Genomic DNA, 11,313 nt, shown 5'->3' with positions numbered 1-11,313 from the left:
AATATAAAAGCAAAGTCTAAAGCCAAAACAAAACAAAAAAAAAAAGAGAATAAAATGAAGAAGGCCTAGTTGGCCACAAGCCATATTCAAAGCCCAAGAACCTTGGGAGTAAAAACCATGAAAAAAATGCTATGCCAGACAAAAGTTATGCATGAACAGGTGAAAAAATACAAAATGGCTAAAGATAAGAAATAAGAAATGAGGATATGCAAAGCCAAACTATTACTGCTATTGAAGTGGATGATTACTAAAGAAGAGAAAAAGCTTTGCATGAGAATTGGGAGAACTGCATGAAGCAATTTGAAAAATAGAGCAGTAAACAGGGAAAAAGTAGTAAAAAAAATGAAAACTAAAAAATGAGAGTAGAAAATTAAAGCAAATAGCAAAAAAAAGAGAGACAAAAAAAAAGATAAAAAAATGAAAAAAGATAGAAAAAAGAGAAAAAAAAACTGAGATACTAGTAGAAAAACAAAAAAAAAAAGGTAAAAAACTAAAGAAAAAATGCAACAGAAAAGGAAAACGTAAATAAAAAAAAATAAAAAGTAAAAAAATAAAAAGCACCAGAACAAAGATGGCATGTTAGTAGCAAGTGAAGAAAAGAAAAAGGGGTGAACAACAACAAAAATATGGTATTCAGTGACCATAAAAAACTAAAAGAGAAACACAAACCGGTAGCAACAAGGTAAAAAAAAAAATGTGATAAAAGACATAAGTAATGAAGAAGAAAACCCAGCAAAGAAAAACTGGGTATTGGACAATCGCATAAACAAAACAAATAACCAAAAAAAAGAAAACAAAATTGGTAGTAGAAAGAAGAGAAAAATATAGTAGCGGAGAGGAGCAAGACTAGAAAAAGAGGGAGAGGCACAAAACAGTAGCAAAAAAAAACAAAAAAAAATTGAGCAAAAAAAGAAAATAATAAAAACAAGTAACCTTTCTTTTACTTCACACGATTTGTTTTCTTTTATTTCTTTCTCTAATGTAATAGTATGTTTTTATCTTTTTCTTATTGTTCATAGTGCCTAAACTTTCATACGTTGTTCATGTTCTTCGAGTGTAAGTATTTAGAAGAAGACCTTTCTTTTTAAGAAAATAAATGGTTTGTTAAAACTTATGAAAAGAAAGAAGTTTAAATAGTTTGAAAGCTAAGTACAATAGTTTTCTAGAATGTTGAGACCGGTATTATTTCCCCCATCCATTGAACTTTTAAGCTTAATCTTAAAGTTTTCCTATTTGGTTTTGAGGAAAAGAAAGTGTTTTTGTCGCATGAACTTGACTCTTAAAGAGGACAAAAAAAAGTAAAAAATAGTCATAAGACAAAGGTTTTCGATTTTACAATAGTTTATTGCATGTAAAAGTTAAGAGTTTCCCCTTTATTTTGTACCAAGATGATATGCAATCAATGAAACTGAAGAATGGATCACAATAGCCAAAAACTTAAAATTCCTTTCTTAGATTGGTAACATTTGTGCTGTATGAAAAGAATTCACATTTTATTTCTTTTGCCCATTGGTTGCTATGCATATTTATGGTTTTTCTTTACATGTTGGCAGAATATGAAAAAAATTTAAAGCTCTTGCCGTTTGTTTTAGCTTATAGGTTGATAGACGTGGCTTAAAGAAAGGTCACCAAACTTGTTTTTTTTTATGCCCATGCATATTTCTTTTGTAAACTTAATTACAGTTTAAATTTCCTATAATTTAATTTCTTTGTAGTTTAAATTTTTATGTGATTTAATTTTTATAATTTTTTTTAATGCAATTCATCTTCATGTACTTAAAGCTTTAAAAGAAAAAAAATAGATAATAATAATAAGTTTTATTTTAATAATAAAACTAAAGATTTTAAAATTCCTACCTAGATGTTGAAGGGAATAAAAGTCAAATTTTTAAAAAATAATAATAAATAATTTCATCTAAATGTTATGGAATGATAAAGATAAAATAATAAAAATTAATAAATAATAATAATAAAATTTTTAATGAAAAGGAAACTAAATAAGAAATATAAAAATTCATGTTTTAGGGAAATTCTAAAAATGTGCTTATTCTAAAAATCTGCCAAAATATTGGAGATTTTTAAGAAGTTCATAATTATTAAAACCCTATGATTAAAATCCTAAATGAAACCCTAAAATCAAAACCCTAAAACTCTAAGTAAAACCCTAAAAACTCAATGCAACCCTAAAATTCAAACCCTAAATAAAACCTTAAAATCAAAACCCCATGCTTTAGTTAAAACCCTAATTAAAATTTTGAAACCCTAAACCCACCTAAAACCCTAAATTCATTCTAAATTTTTAAAGACTTGTATGAAAGCCTTTTGTGAAATAATTTATTTCTGAATATTGTCTAGATAATAGGCTATTTAGGAAATTTTGTTTCATTAAGAATTTTCATGTAATTCTATATTTTAAAATAATAAAATTAAAAAAATAAAATTTTAAATATAAAAAATGAAATAAGGAATAAAATTAAAAAAATGAAAATTTTAAATTTTAAATATAAATTCACATCTCATCATCATTAAGGACACGCATTTACGTTTATATTTGCATTTAGTGCTTATATATTTGCTTCTTTTTAATTCTTGATGTTTATGGTTAGCTACTTAATTATTCAATTATTTTTTAAAAAATTAATTTCAAAAGTAAATAAATAAATAAATTTAAAATAATATTCTAGGAAATATAATTTTTAGTATTCTATCTAGATGTTGGAGAGTCACCAATAATTATCATTTTCAAATAATATTATTTTTCTTTTCAAGGAAATGTTATGGTAAATCTTAGACAGAAAAGATTATCTTCGAATTCTGCTTTTAAGTTGGAGAATTTTAGGGTATTTCTTTAATTTAGAGATTTTTATAGCATTTCTAAATAAAGATTTTTAAATAATTTTATTTCTTAAAAGTGAAGGGAATTATAATTAAACTTTGTATAAAAACCATATTTGTCCAAAGTTATAAATAGTATATGATTAATTGGAACCAATTTTATTGGTGCTGTATGGATGCTAATCCTTCCCCACACGTAATCAACTCCTAAACCCAATCTTATTTTCATAGATGAAAAATATCTTTTTAATAAACTTTAAACATATTTTATTGTTTTATTAAAAAGATAAAATTTTTGAATGGACAATCACACCATAAAAAAAATTGGTGACGACTCTCCATGTTTTTCACTTTTTTAAATTTTACGTATACCAATCGAGTTTTTGGACCGATACAACATCATTATTCTATAATATTGTATAATCGTCTAGAACTTATCAAGTAACTATGTATGAATTGTCACATATGGAGAAAAGAAGAAGATATCATCAATGTAAACGAGGGCACTTTCTAGGATTGGAGCAAATATTTTTCTGATTGCCTTTTGAAAAAATAATGAAGCTACTTTAATAAAGACATAAATTGATGAATAAAGGTTATACTCCAATAGAATCAACTATTAGTTTGTAAATAGATTTGGTTGAATATTTTATAATTTATTAATTAAAAAAATAAATTATGAAATAGTAAAATTCATTTATATTCATTTATTTTTGTTTGGGATATAAACGAATAGAATGTTTTATGAATAGTTCATGAACAAATTCACTACCTATTTATTTATTAAGCTTAACATATGATCACGAATAACATTTCAAAATTTGTTAACTAAATGAACAAATCATAAATTAAAAAAGTTCATTTACATCTAGTTCATCACATCATTATGGATGAGTTTCAACATTATACTCATCTTTTCACTTTGTTAAGATTATTATTTAAATTCATTACTTTAATTTATAAGTGATGGGTCTTGAATTAGTGTAACTTTAAAATTGCAATTTTCATTTAATTAAATGATTATCATTGTAACTATAAAAAAAATTATCTTTTTTGCATAATATTCATTTATCATTAATTTTTAATTTTTTCATCCAAATTAAAAATATAATGATAAAAGTACACCCATTCAAATATAAATGATAAATTTAATTCATCATTTTAAATAAATAGTATATTTGAATTTTGTTTGCTTTTTTTATTCATTCATTTTTTTTAAAGAAAACACTCCATCCTTCAAATTGAAAGTTACTTAATGGTTCAAGTAACAATCATTATATATATATATATATATAACTCAAATACTTTGTAATAAATGCTAGGTCTTTTTTACATAAATTATAAACTTATACATTTTAATTTTATTACATAAAGCACAATAAACTTTTGATTATCTAATATTTATTTAGATTATTGACTTTTGATTTTCTTGTACTCATTTTTTTAAACAATTATTTTTAAAATGTATTGACCAACCCTTTAGTTTTATAACATTTATATTTTTTACTTTTGATTTTCTTGTGACTTATAATCTTCTATCTCTTTTAAGGGTGAAAGTTATATAAGTGCCTTTTATGTCTCTACTACAATTTTTTCTTCCAATTATTTTTTGTCATATTAATTTAATTATTGACTTTTGATTTTCTTATATTCCTTTTATTTAAAACCATTATTTGTTAAAATTGATTGATCAAACCTTTGATTTTGTGATATTTATATTTTTTACTTTTGATTTTCTTGTGATTTATGGTTTTCTATCTCTTTTAAATGTGAGTGTTATGTGAGTTTTTTTCATGCTCTTTTACACTTTTTTTCCCTATTATTAGTTGACTTTTGATTTTCTTGTATCCATTTTCTTTAAAACTATTATCTGTTAAAATTTATTGATCAAATTTTTGGTTTTGTAATATTTATATTTTTTTACTTTTAATTTTCTTGTAACTTATGGTTTTCCATCTCTTTTAGGGGTAAGAGATTATATGAGTGTCTTATTACACTTTCTTCTTTGACTTTTTGTTTGTCATATTACTAATAATAAGGTTTTGCTTTTATTGTGTTTTTGTTTTGATAATTTTTTAATCATGATCTATGATTTTTTTTTTTTTTTTACATTTCATGGTTGTTTATTAGTTAATTGATATAATTTTTTGTATTTTTACTTTTTTACTGTGATCTTTTTTTTTTTTTTTTACAGTTTAAGCTTGACAATTAACCATTACTAATCATTAAGTTTTTTTATTATTATGTTTTCATTTTATAATTTTTTTAATTTTTTAATCATGATTTATGATTTTTTTTTGGCATTTCAAGTTTATTTTGAAGACAATAGGTGTATTTTTATTGTTTGTATTTTTATGATTTTCTTTTTTTTACTATGTTTCTTTTTATTTTTGTTTGTTTGTTTTTTTTTTTTTTTTACAGTTTAAACTTGGCTATTAACAAATTAGAATATACCACAATTAATGATTATTTTTTAAAAAGATGATTGGATTATCAAAATTTATATTTGTCAATTGTAAGAGGTCTATAATTTTAAGACTAAACAACATGATGGTACAAAAATTTTGCTCATTGATGAAAAGGTATATATGTTTTTTTTCTCTATTTTAAAAGGTATATATGCTTTTTTCTCTATTTCTGCCATATTACTTTCTTATCTCTAATTTATTTTATTATTTTTTAGTTCAATCGTAGGCATGAATGTTGTTTTTTATATTGTTTATTGATGACTTGATTTTTTTGGATTATATAAATTCCTTCAATCTTAACTTTATTTTGTTTTTTAGATTTTAGTATGTATCATTTTATTCATCATAAAATTTATAAGCATCCTCTTTATGTTTACATCTTTATAATTTTTTATTTTTTATATGGTCCATGACCAATGTTTTTGCTGTTCAAATATATCTTTTTGGCATTTGAGATAGGTTTAGAACCCATTTTTGCTTATGGCTTTTCAATTTCTTTCTTTAAGCGATAAATAAATTGTTGCAATGAGGATTGAAAGGTTTGATTTATCAATAGTATGATAAATTTTTATTTTATTTTGAAAGTACGAGTTGATATTTTATTTGCATTTTATTTTTAGGGAATCAAGTTAACATAAAATTTGCTTCTTTTCTATTTTTTTTTCATTGTGTTTGATTTTCTACATGAATATGCCTTGGTTAATGATTATCTCTTAAAAAGATGATAGGATGTTCAAAGTTCGTGTTTTTCAATTGTTAGATGTTTATAATTTTAAGACTAAACAACATGTTAGTATAAAAATGAGGTTGATTAATGAAAAGGTATATATGTTTTTTTTATCTATTTTTGTCAGGTTAGTTTTTTATCTCTAATTTATTTTATTATCTTTTAGTTAAATTGTAGGATTGAATATTGTTTTTTATATTGCTTATTTATGACTTTTGATTTTTTTTGGATTATATAAATTCTTTCAATCTTTTATATATTTTATTTTTTAGATTTTTGGTATGTAGCATGTTACTAATCATGAGATTTATAAGCATCCTCTTTATGTTTGCATCTTTATAATTTTTTATTTTTTATATGATCCATGATTAATGTTTTTGATGTTCAAATATATATGTTTGGCATTTCAGATACATTTAGAACCCAATTTTGCTTATGACTTTTGAATTTTTTTTTTTTAAGCGATAAAAAAATTGTTGCAATGAGAATTGAAACGTTTGATTTATCAACTGTATCATAATTTTTCATTTTATTTTGAAAGTATAGATTGATATTTTATTTGCATTTTATTTTTAGGGAATCAAGTTAACATAAAATTTAGTTCTTTCACTTTTTTTTATTGTATTTGATTTTTTAGAGAAATTTTAAATTTTGATTAATGTATGAAATCACTGACAATGGAAGGTGATACTAAAGTTTCAATATTTTGATAATATTTTTATTTCTTTTGTTATCCCACATTTTTCTCTTTTTTCCCCCTGATCTATCTATTGATTTTTTTTTCTTCATTTCTTTTTTTCCATAATTTTCATGTGATAATTAAACTATAAAATATAGATATTGTATGCTATTATATTCATTTATACTATTAACAAATTTATGCTTTCTTTAAATTTTTTTTTATTTTTAATGGTTTTTCAATGTGATTAAAGTCTGATTTTTTAATGTTAAGATAGTAGCATTGTAGACACCCCATTTTGTCTAAAGCTTTAAATCAAATAGCCAAGATGTTTAGTTTGTTCGGTTTGGATTTTGTCTAGACTATTGGGATTTTGAAACATTTATTGGTCCTAATAATTAAAATTTCAAAAATTTTAATCTTGGTTTCTTAATTTTGATTTTGTTTTTTTTTTATTTTAGTTTTTATTATTTTTAATCAAAGAGTCAAAAAGTAAAAAAAAAGTCAAAAGTTAAAAGTCAAAAAAACAAAAAATTAGGAAAACCAAAAAAAGTGGGATTGTTGTGAAACAGGAAATTTATGGATTTAGATTTAGGATTCCAATTTGGGAATCAATGATTTAATGATTGTGGCTTAATCATGTAAAATCAAATCCCAAAAATTAATTCACATGCATGAAATCAAATCATAATAAAAAAAATATAGATTCGAATTGAATCCCTATAAAGAAAATGATACAAAAATCATATAGGGGAGGAATAGGAGTAAACCTAAAAAATTCTCTAGGACATTTGATTCTAGGTTTTTGAAATTTGGGATTTCTAATTTGATTTTTGGAGTTACAGTTTAATTCTTGTTCTACAATTCAATTTTGGGTTTGATTTCTTTGATTTTGATTTTTTTTTTTTGAGAAATTTGTGGTATTGTTCAGTTTTTTTTTTTTTTTTGGTCTTTGGGAATATCTAGGAAATTTGTTTTTTTTTTGTTTCTGGGTTTTAGGTTGAATTTGGTGAATTTCTATATTTTTTTTTATTCTCTAGGTTTAGATTCAAAGTTCTAGGGTTTTTTGGGTTTTGTTAAATTTTTCAATTGAATTTTTGACCAAAAACACAGTGGCTGGAAGGATTACGATAGTCGGATTCTAAAAATTTATGGTGGTTTCTAGGAAAGTTTGAACTTTTTGATGGTCGGTTGAAATTCTCGATGCCAAATTTTGGAATTTTTGTCGTGTTCTTGTTCTCTAGTTGAACTTCTAGAGAGAAGTCAAAGAAAAATTTTGTTAGAAAGAGAAACAGTAATGGGAGTTTGAGGAAAAAGGCTAAAAAATACCTTCTACATTGAGTCAAAAAGACACCATTCTAAAAGGCCTCTGACCCGTGTAAACTTGAGTTTCTCTAAAACTATAAAGTTAGCTAGTAAAATGAATTTCTCTACCCTAACCAAGGCATCCTCCATAATCCCTCTAGGCTATTTTAGTGACATGTCAGTCAACTGTAGCATATCTGAGGTGGGTTTAGCCTTTCCTATGCCTAATCTCTGAAAAATAGGCCAAGGCATCAGGTTAATGCTACACTTAGGTCACACAAGGCTCTGTTAAAGGACATACTACCTATTGTACATGGAATGGTAAAGCTACCAAGTTTTTTAAGCTTCATAGGTAACCCTCCTTGAATCACTAATGTGCACTTACTGGCAAGTGTAACTATCTTATAATCCTCTAATCTCCTCTTCCAAGAGATAATATCCTTCATAAACTTTGCATAGTTAGGCATGTGTTCAAGTGCATCTGCAAATGGGACATTAATGTGCAAGTTCTTAAACACCTCAAGAAATTTAAGGAATTGCTTCTCTTCTTTCTACTTCTCGAACCTCTAAAGGAAAGGAATGTAAGGTCTAGATGGCTCAACTCTATGAGAAGCAAGCATAGATGAACTTAGTATAGCACTAAAGAATGGTATCTATATGAATTGAGTAAGAATAAGTACTACACCCTCATATTTCTTCTTGTCGTTCCCTCTATCATGAACTAGGTCTCTATTAGGCTCATCATCATCAGACTCTTCATTTGTCGCATCCTAAAAACCTATCAGGCCCTATTCATTAGCTAACTGCCTCTCACTCCTAAATGTGATTGCTTTGCAATGCTCCTTCCCCTCCCTCCTAGGTTTAACCTCTATGCTATTAGGTAAGGTGCTCTATGGTCAAGTACTAAGAAGGGTCACTAACTATGGTCAAGTACTAAGAAGGGTCACTAACTGACCAATCTAGGTCTTTAAGTTCTTTACAGATGGAAACTAGTTTTGAAACATGTCATTCTAGTTCTGGAACATGGTGCTTTTGGTCTATATGAATGAGATTTGAGTTCTAATCATGATACCTAAAAGATCTTCAATTGAGGATTTCTTTTTAAGGGGCAACATAGATGGATATTGAGGTATGAATTGCTATAAAGGTTATTGGTGCTAAAAAAATTGCTGCTAAAAGCCTGGTGAATAAAGTGGTCTAGTGTATTGAGGTTGCTATGGTACATGTATAAATTGGTTAGATTGAACTGGGTTATTCCTCCAACTTGGGCTATATATGGGAACATAAGGGTTATTGGGTTGCCTGAGGGTCTATCTTAAATAGTGGATACTTTTTAAGTGGGTGCTCGGACATGACTCCCTTGGTTGTCCTATCTCATATACAGTGCTTAAAGTTAAGGAACTATGGGTATAAGTAAACCTAAAATGACTAGGACTCGGCTCCGAAGGTGTAATCTTACTATGTAAAGACTCTACAAATTTGGCTAGGGAATCTACCTTAACACTAATTGCTGTAAACTTATTAATCTTATGCACCCCTGGAGCTTTTCTAAGATGCTATCTCTCATTAGACTACTGACAATCATTAGTCGTCATATCTTCAATAAGCTTATAAGTTATGTCAGAAGTCTTACTCATTAAAGCACCTCCTAATGCAACATCTAAAAGTGTCCTAGTGTTAGGCACTAACCTATTATAAAAAAAATCTAAATCTTCAACTATTTCGATAGTCTATGGTGTAGACACTACCTCAAGAGCTCCTTATATCTTTATCATGCCTCATACAAGGTCTTTGAGTCATGCTAGGCAAATGTAGTGATCTCATTCCAAAGCTTGGCTATCTTGGCTGAAGGAAAAAATTTAGCCATGAACTTATGCACTAAATCATCCCAAGTGGTGATGAAATCTAGTGGGATCAAGGCTAACCAACTCTTGGCTCTATCTCTAAGGGAAAATAGAAATAACCTAAGCTTAATGGTATCCTTAGTAACACCATCATATTTAAATATATCATAAATCTCCAAAAAATCCCAAAGATGAGCATTCAGATCATCACTCGAATGTTTACTAAATTGCACCAACTACTGTCTCATCTGGATGAGTGTAGGTTTAATTTCAAAATTATTGGCTTGAATTACTTGCCTCCTAATACTAGGCTAAAAACTATGAAAATCGAGCATAGCATAATCCCTAAGGGTTCTAATATCTTGCTCGACCATGGTAATGGTAAGATCGGTTTGTCTTTTTTGCCTAATCCTACTACGAGTAGCCTTAAGCTGAAGATCTAAAAGGATCAACTCATGATTCCTAACTAAGTTCATGCATGGGCTACATGAACACTATACCTAATGAACCACTCTAAAAATGGAAACCTAAGTATATATAGTTAAGGAAAAAAATGATCACAAAGGGAACCTAGGTATGTCCACTAAAAGGAACCAATCTATTGAAGAGTATGGTAAAGATTGATATTAACCGAGGAGTCTTAAATCTTAGTTCTTGGCAATAGCACCAAAAACTTAATGTAAAAGATCTACAAGTATACAGGTTGGATAAATAGTAAAAGTGACATTTTGGTCATAATGTTGATCCCACTAGGATTAGGTAGAACTTCCTAAGCTAAATACAGGTTATCACCTTACCCTTCTAAAGTTTGCTCAATCAAACAAAGAAAAACATGGCATTAAACTAACTAAAGCCAACCAAAACATGTAACATAAATATAGTATGGTGTAAAATTGCAAAATGTGAACTAAGTAAAATAAAGTGCAAAATAGTAGGTAAATTGAAATGCAATGAACTAAACATGATTTAAACTAAAAACATATTTGAAATGCAAGCAATAATAAAAAAAAAATTGCAAAATCTAAGCTAGAACATGAAAAATGAAAGTATAGCAAAATCTGGAAATTGAATTTAAAACTACCATTCTAACCCTAAATGATGCAAACTTAAGTTAACATGAATTGGAAATTCAAAGTTTAACCAAGGAACATGATGAGAAAGTAAAGAGAAAATAAAAAATTTCAGAAACGTTGCATGAAAAAAAACTAAAAAATTAACCAAATAGCAGTTGTGCTAAAATAGAATTTTAACAATTCATAAACTGAAAATGCAAATTTAAAAATTTCTAATCAACATAAGCTTAAAATGAAGTAAAGCAAGATCAAACAACAAGTTTACTACAAATTTCAACAAAAAATTTGCAGCAAAATAAAGGAAAATAGCTCAACTAGCTAGCAAACTAAATAGCATTCAAAAATGCAAAAAACAAAGTATGCACACAAATGTGATTCAAAT

General features: G+C 26.5%; 1 non-coding gene across 1 annotated transcript; it reads left to right on the top strand.

Moving 5' to 3' along the window:
• The first annotated feature begins 9,741 nt into the window (after positions 1–9,741).
• On the top strand, positions 9,742–9,848 carry LOC149517341 (small nucleolar RNA R71). Its single transcript, XR_016344361.1, has one exon. It is a non-coding gene; the product is annotated as a small nucleolar RNA R71 (small nucleolar RNA).
• Positions 9,849–11,313: the final 1,465 nt, after the last annotated feature.

The sequence above is a fragment of the Durio zibethinus genome, chromosome 8, assembly GCF_047325235.1.
Source record: "Durio zibethinus cultivar Kanyao isolate XHJ-2024 chromosome 8, ASM4732523v1, whole genome shotgun sequence".
Taxonomy (NCBI): domain Eukaryota; kingdom Viridiplantae; phylum Streptophyta; class Magnoliopsida; order Malvales; family Malvaceae; genus Durio; species Durio zibethinus.
The sequence above is the reverse complement of the archived record's forward strand: the minus strand, read 5'-3'. Positions and strand labels throughout refer to the sequence as shown.